The sequence below is a fragment of the Phytophthora infestans genome, genomic scaffold (assembly GCF_000142945.1).
Source record: "Phytophthora infestans T30-4 supercont1.13 genomic scaffold, whole genome shotgun sequence".
Lineage (NCBI taxonomy): Eukaryota > Oomycota > Peronosporomycetes > Peronosporales > Peronosporaceae > Phytophthora > Phytophthora infestans.
This window is the reverse complement of record NW_003303746.1, coordinates 1,667,900-1,675,860: the sequence shown is the minus strand read 5'-3', so window position 1 is coordinate 1,675,860 and position 7,961 is coordinate 1,667,900.

Here is a 7,961-nt window from a genome sequence, read left to right as displayed (position 1 = left end):
CCGGTAGAGCAGCTCGAGCGCGTCAATGCGTTTGACGCGTACGAGCAGAGGCTCATCGCGCATAAGCGGGAGAACCTGCAGGCTCCGGCGGCGGAAGCAAATCCGCCTCACCCGAAGCCAATACGGCTGAAGGTTAAGCCGTATGAAGAGTAGGAAGGCGAGAACCTTTACTTCTGGGTCCGAGACGTAGAGCTCGCGATGGACGCGGCTCTGATCTCGACCGAGCAACTTCGTGTTGCTTTTGCACTCTCCAACCTCAGCGGCCGTGTTAAGAGTTGGGTGCTCACACGGGAGGCAATATCCCCTGGATGTTTCACACCCTGGGCTCAGCTGTGTGAACAGCTCCGAGCCGCGTTCCTCCAGGCAAACTACAAGTACCGCCAGCGCTCGCGCTTCCTCTCGTGCAAACAAGGGAGGCGTGAGCTGCACGAGTACGTGCAAGAGATACGGGAGCTCACGGCGTCCTTAGTGGGAAACCCACTCAACGAACACATCAAGATGACTGTGTTCATGGACGGCCTTCGAGTGGGCCCACGCACTCAGCTGTTCCGGGTGCAGTCAAACACCCTTGAAGAGGCGATTCAAGTAGCTCTCCAAGAAGCGTACAGTCATCGCCAGGCGCGTACGCCGGCCTCAGCGTGGCCTGGGAGTTCCTTGTCGACTCCCGGTCGAACGAGCCCCAACGGACCAGCTCCCATGGAACTCGGGTCCGCCGAACAGCGTGATATCCGCCGCTTTGGCTGCGGGAAGATGGGCCACTTCAAGCGCGACTGTCCCGTGGAAAGACTCCGCAGACGGCCTTTCCCCAAGCCCGTCCATAAGGGTCGATGGCAGAAGCCATGATACCGGGGACAGGGGAACGCCGGGAGCCAGTAGGGGCGGGGCGCCCTACTTGGGAAGAACTAAGTCTTCGTGATGGGTGCGCAGGTGGCGCGTACCACGAGGACTTAGCCCCTGAGAGACTTGCACTCTCGAATCGGCGAAGAGCAGCGGCGGGTTGCTCGTAGTACACGGTCGTGTACGGGGATACGATCATCTCTTTAAAATCTTGATCGATTCTGGAGCGTCGAAGCATTTTACACGCCACCAGACAGTTGCTCGTAATAGCAACAAGTTGTCCGATGCTTTGAGAGAAAGCAAGGGCAACGGGACGGTGTCAGTGCGACTGGCCGACGGGAAGGTCGTCACTGTCCCCAACGTCCAAGTGGATCTGGTCGTCAAGTTTGAAGACTTTGACAGTATCGAGCCGTTTACTGTTCTCGATATGGATCCATATGATATGATCCTGGGCATGCCCTGGCTTGAGAAGCACGAGCCCTGGATCGACTGGCGAGGCAAGACAATCGGTGCCAGCCTCCTTGCGCAGTCCGTCAGAGCATTGGTGAGTCATGTTCCCACCTCTGTCAGGACCCATGGCGCCCGCAAGGACTGCCAGGGTACCAAAGCATCCGGCAGATGCTTGGGAGTCGTCGACGTATATGACGACTCCGAGGATGTTTTGATGGTGGCAGCGCCCAGAAGAGGCGCTGGCCAAGTGGGTAACCTAGGTCCACAAGCGGGTAACTTAGCTCCGCAGACAGCTGCAGCTGTCACGAACACTGAGAACAGCGTGTTCCGAGTGGGTAACAGAGTTCCACACACGGTCGCCCAGACCTTAACTGAAGAGGAAGGTGTCGGACACGCTTCCTGTGTGATTACCACCGTACCACACGAGGCCACGAGTGCCTCGGATGTCGGAGCGCCGACATCTCCAGACGTGGGCAGCAAAGCTCCACGTCACGGTCGCCGTCGACGACGACGCCGCCGCCGCCTCAAGTCGGATCCGAACTTCGTTCAGATCGACGTCGCTTCAAGCGACTCGGAGTCCAAGGCCCGGGCTCCTCCGACAAGGCCGGTGGAAGAGTGTTATCACATCTTCGATGTCGAGACCGGTTTACCCGTCAAGGCATCTGGTGTCCACTTGGAACCGTTGCCAGAGGCTGCAGAGATACTAAACCTCGAAGGAATGACGGTCGAGTCTTTCCTGGCCAACCTCAAGGCTGGAAAGGTTGCCGAGATGGTGCTCATGAGACCTGAGACCACTCGAGAGAAGCTGAATTCCTCCTCTGTTTTGGACGAGAACGTCCTGGAAGATCTAAATAAGCAGCGTCAGACGCGCTTGGGTTCTGATATTTTTAAGAACCCCAAGGATCCGGTGTATCCTTTGGTGACGAAGTATGCGGACGTGGTGAACAAACATCCACCGACCCAAATCCCACCAGATCGAGGCGTACGGCATGAGATTGATCTCATGCCTGGCACAAAGTACTGTGTCACGAGGCAATGGCCACTTCCGCGCGAGCAGTGCGAGGTCATTGATGCCTTCTTCGCTGCGAAAGCGAAGGCAGGCATGGTGCGGGAGTCGCCATCCCCGCACTCGACGCCAACTTTCTACGTTTGAAATCCGAACGGAAAGTGGCGTCTAGCTCACGTTTATAACAAGCTGAACAACGCAGCGGTGCCGGACCAAACACCAATCCCACGAAAGAATGTGTTGTTAAACAACATGGCCGGTAGCGTACTGTACAGTGCGCTGGATTTGGTAGACGGATACTACCAGATTTTGATGCGAGAGAGTGACATCCCGCTCACCGCGGTAAACACTCCAAGCGGCATGCTTTGGGAGTGGCTCGTCATGCCGCAGGGCTTGTCTAACGCCCCGGCGACGTTCAATCACCTGGTAACGCAACTGTTCCACCCTTTGCGTACCTTCGTACAGACGTACTTCGACGACATATTCGTCCATAGCCGTGCCGAGGGAGGAAAGACGGCCATGAAGGTGCATCTAGGACACCTCCGTCGAGTGTTGGACGTAATGCGAGCGAACAAGCTCTACACCAACATCGACAAGTGCGTTTTCGCGTCACAAGAGATTAAAGTTCTCGGTTGCTTCGTAAGCAACGTGGGCGTTCGGGCTGACCCAGACAAGGTCAAGGCCATTGCAGCATGGCCAACGCCCCGATCCCAGAAGGATCTCCGAAAATGGTGGGGCTTGGCTAACTACCTTCACAAGTACAGTGCAGGGTACGCGGGCTTTGCTAAGTCCTTGTCGGGCCTCGTGTAGAAGGACGTCGACTGGCACTGGGAGCAAGAGCACCAGGATGCCTTAGGCAGCAACAAGGCCAGCCTCCAAGAGGCCCCTGTCCTGGCCCTGCCGGACGAGACGAAGCCGTTTAGCGTCGTCTGCGATGCCTCCGACTACGCCATCGGGTGTGCATTGCTGCAGACCGACACGGCTGGACATGAACGAGTCATCTCGCTCCAGTCCAGGCAGCGCAAAGCCGCCGAACGGAACTACCCTGTCCACGACAAGGAGCTCCGGGATATGAAATATGTTCTTGTGAAGTTTCGTGTTCACCTTCTGCGCTCCCGGCCATTCGTGATCTACACAGACCACGCGTCCTTGAGGACGGCGACTAGCTCGCCTCACCTCTCCCAAAGGATGGCGAGGTGGCTGTCCTTCTTCGCGGAAGTTGTACTCCGCGTCGAATACAAGCCGGGCAAGCTCAACGTGCTTGCGGACGCCCTCTCTCCGCGTCCTGACTTTGAGTTGGCCCACATCACACGGGTAACAACGGATCTATATGATCAGATACGCATGACGTATCGGGACGATGAGTCTGTCGCGCCTATCGTCAAGTCCTTCACGACAGGAACGAGCGCGAAGTCCGACTGTCTCTCGTCGCGACAGCGCTCCCGGCTCCACCGATATGAGCTGAAGGATGGCCTCCTCTATTACCGGGTGGAGCCCAATGAACCCCCACGGTGGCCGTACCCAACGACGAGGAACTGAAGTTCGATATCCTCGCGGAGGCGCACTACGCGCCCTCCAGCAGCCACTTGGTCCGCGAGAAGACATTTCTGTCGGTCTCTCAGGCCTTCTGGTGGACCCACAGGCTCAAGTGGGTCGCTCGATACGTGAAGACATGTGAAACATGTCAGCGAGTCAAACCCGCAGGGCACTCTTCGGCTTCACTACAGAGCCTGCCCGTACCGGCTGACTGTTGGAAGTCGATGAGAGTCGATAATGAGTCTTGACTTCATCTTTGGGCTTCCCGCCGACGGACACGGCAACACCGGAATTGTGGTGTTCGTGTGTCGGCTGAGCAAGATGGTACATCTTGCTCCGGTTCCCGTCACTGTTACGGGCGAATAAACCGCAAGGTTGTTCGTCGATGGCGTGTTTTGCTATCACGGTCTCCCGGAGACGATTGTCTCGGACCGAGACCCGCGGTTCACGGCTGCGTTTTGGAAAACGCTGTTTCCTTTACTGGGAACTCGTCTGCAGATGTCCACTGCGGACCATCCGCAGACAGACGACCAGCCAGAGCGCGTCTAGCTAGTGCTCGAGGACACTCTGCGCAGTGTGTGCGCGGCTGCACCACGTATGTGGTCGACGCAGCTTTCAGTTGTTGAGTTTGAGCTCAACAACGCGGTGCACGCGTCCACGGGGTTCACGCCGTTCTACTTGAACGGCTTCCGTCACCCCAGAGTGCCTCTCACTCTTCGAGGAGACACTGACCCCTCTATTCTAAGTGGGGGAGAGGCTCGGAAAGCCCTTTCCTCCCAGGTCTCGGATGTGAGACCAGTGTCGCTGCGGAAACAAGTGGAATCCTTTATGGATAACAAGCTGAGCGTGGTCAGCAGGGTTCGCGATGCCATGGCAGCGGCCCAGGATAAACAAAAGGAGTACTCCGACAAACATGGAAGAGGAAGCTTAAGTGTTTTTAAAGTGGGAAACTTAGTGTTACGAGACACGAGGAACCTACCTCTTGACACTGTCAGCTCTGTCGGCAGCAGCATACTGAAGCACCGTTTCATTGGACCATTTGCAGTCCTGGCCTGACATGGTGCGTCGTACACCATCGACCTGCAAAAGTCAATGACGACACACCCGACGTTCTATGTTGGACGTCTTAAACGGTACTTTGATCCGCAGAGCACGCGCAAGACCCTCGGCAAGCTAGAGACGTTTGCGAGGTTTCTCTTCCTCTTCGCCGCCAGCTTTGAGAGTGCCCTTAGCATTGACGGCCGGACTCTCAGAGCGCACAGACGTCCTGGGACTGTGATCACCTTGATCACTAGCGAGCGACTGCGCGCTGTCGTCTTTGTGCTTGCTGGGCACTGGGCTGTGCCCTCCCGCAGAGCCCGCAGGAGCATCGTGCGTGCTCTCGGACTCGGCTTCGTCCTCACTGCCAGAGTCGAACTCACGTTTCGCGAGCCGAGGGTTTGGACGATTGTCTGGAGAGGCCGAGGGCGACGGGCTGTGGGCTTGCTTGTTCGCTTGCACACAGCCGCGTCACCCGATGAACCGACCGCCTCGGAGGCCACCTGAGTAGCCTCCTGAAGTGCCGAGCCTTTGCCATGAGGTTTAGTGCTCTTGGCTTGCGCCTTTCCGGCAGCAACCTTGGAGCGTGTCTTCGCACCGCGCTTTGCAGTGCCATGAGACATGGTAAGCTCGCGCGGCCAAGTCGATGGTTTTCGACTTTGAGAATGAACGTTTGTGACGAACACTTCTTCATTCTGATTGGTCGGTAAACCGAACCTAACTGAGGGAGGATGTAACGGGGTACGTAGCCCTTAGTGTACCACTAGTTACATGAAGTGTGACACGTCATACTTCGGGATATTTGGTACAAGGTACCAAGGTCGTCCAAAGCCAACCGTTGGCTGATGACATTGCTTTTCTATATGTGACTTATAGTTTGTATTAAACCCAGCTTGATCTACCTATAAATATACTCAGTTTATATTCTACCTTAAATAGGTCACTTCGCTCCCTTTTGATAAAGAGGGGACCTGTGAACTGCCGCTCACTGTGAGTTTGTATACTCTCGGAAGCTAACTTCCTCTAGCGCAAGGTGCTGTGTGACCCCGTCACAACAAAGGTATGGGAAACTGGTACGCACGGAGAGGAATTGAGTGGGTCCAAAAAGCTCTCAATTGAACTTGTGCGAACAAACGCATCAGTCATTGGTGGACATGATGAAGACCACGATGGTACATGCAGGCTTTCCTCGGAGTCTATGGCCGGAAGCACTACGAAATGATGTATAGCGGAAGCCCTACGAAATGCTGTATACGTCAAGAATAGGGTATACAACCGTGGCACTCAAAGGATACCTTACGAGATGATATTTGGAATGAAACCTGACGTGCATCACACTAGGAAGTTTGGATCTCTGGCATATGTCCATGTTCCTGTGACGTCTGGAAGACGTAAGCATGACAACAATACCAAGATTGGCTTTCTACTCGGTTACGAAGAGGACGTGGTAGGCTGCAAAGTTTACTTTCCCGATGAGCACACCGCCAAGTTTGTGTCATATCTACGGGTTGCTGAGATGTAGCTTACAAAGACCGTCCCGAAGGTGCTGTAGATGAGGAGGACCTCGCGTCGCTGCACTTTACCCGACGTGATGACCAGGATGTGGACTATGACAACAGTTTGAACTACGAAATGGCTACATCCAAGACACTGGAGATGGTTAGCGAGTTAAATTCTGAGTTGTCTATTGGACCCGTGGGAGGCGAGGTCGATGTAGCGGCTACAATTGAGCTCGAGAAGGGCGTTCGGCTGACAGACACTGTCTCAAATGCTCCAGATAATCGACCAGATGTGATTAAAAGCACGAGAGAGCTTGGTAGAGCGGCTCTAGACGAGAGTGAGGTCATGGCGGAGTATCACTCACTGATGCAGCTTCGAGAGCATGTAATCTTAGTACTAGTATTCCGGGGAGTGAAAATGAGGCAAGTAATTCAGGAGATCTCTGTGTTGATGGCAAGCAGTCGGATTCCTGGCTTTCTACGCAAAATGATGGTACTGACGTTGAGTTTGTGGCGGGAATACGGGGCTCATCGCTGGATGGTAACGAGGTGGATGACGATGAAGCAGGATTACCGACAGACGACGACATTACTGTAGCAAGTGTGTTCTCAATTAGAGAGAAGACTATCTCAATGGAGAATAACAACTCGTCAAGTGGTGTGGGGCTTGAAGAAGACCCGGAGAGTACTGATGTGTTGGAAGACAAATTGAATGAGCATCAAAGTGCGGTTGTGGACAATGATAACGCGCAGACGATGGGCGCTAGTGTTTGTTTTGATCCAGTTGTCATTCGAGAAACTGAAACCGTACACACCGCGATGAAACTCAGTCGAAGAAGCCCGTGTTGAACACGAGGCCGCTAAGCAAGATACCAAGCGAACTCGAACAGGACTCTCGAGAGGTACACGAAAGATGTCGACCTCGACGCTTTGATGACTTTGTGATGAATACAACGACGTCAAGGGTTCTGGACGAGAATGGACGGCCTATTCGTGCTTGCGAGGTGAAGATTCCTCGTAACAGACGTAAGGCACTACGATCCAGGTTTGCTAACTATTGGCTGGAAGCAGAGATGATAGAGATCGCTGTACTGAAGGCAAAAAAGGCCATCCAAGAAATTCCGGATGAGGACATTCCTGAAGATGCGAAGCCTGTGAGTACAATGTAAGTCTATGCCTTGAAGTCTGATCATCAGGGATATGTGATACGATTCAAGGCTCGCATAGTGGCATCGGGAATTACCAGCGACCAGGCATTGACTTGAAGGAAACGATCGCCCCTGTGGCAAGAATGGCTTCGTTTAGACTGTCGTTGAGACTGGCGGCATTACTGGAATTAGAGGTATACGGAGGAGATGTGAATACCGCTTACCTCAATGCATGGCTAGACATACGACAATATCTATACTCCATCAACGGATATCCGTGCAGAGTGAGTGGGCATTCTTACGTGGTACTCAAGGCTTTGTATGGATTAAGACAATCGGGTCGAGAATGGAATTCAGAGCTCAATGATTGGTTCATCCAGCGTGGATACCAGAGATCGTCGACGGAGCCGTGCCTGTGCTACCTGTTTGATGGTGGCACGATAGGAT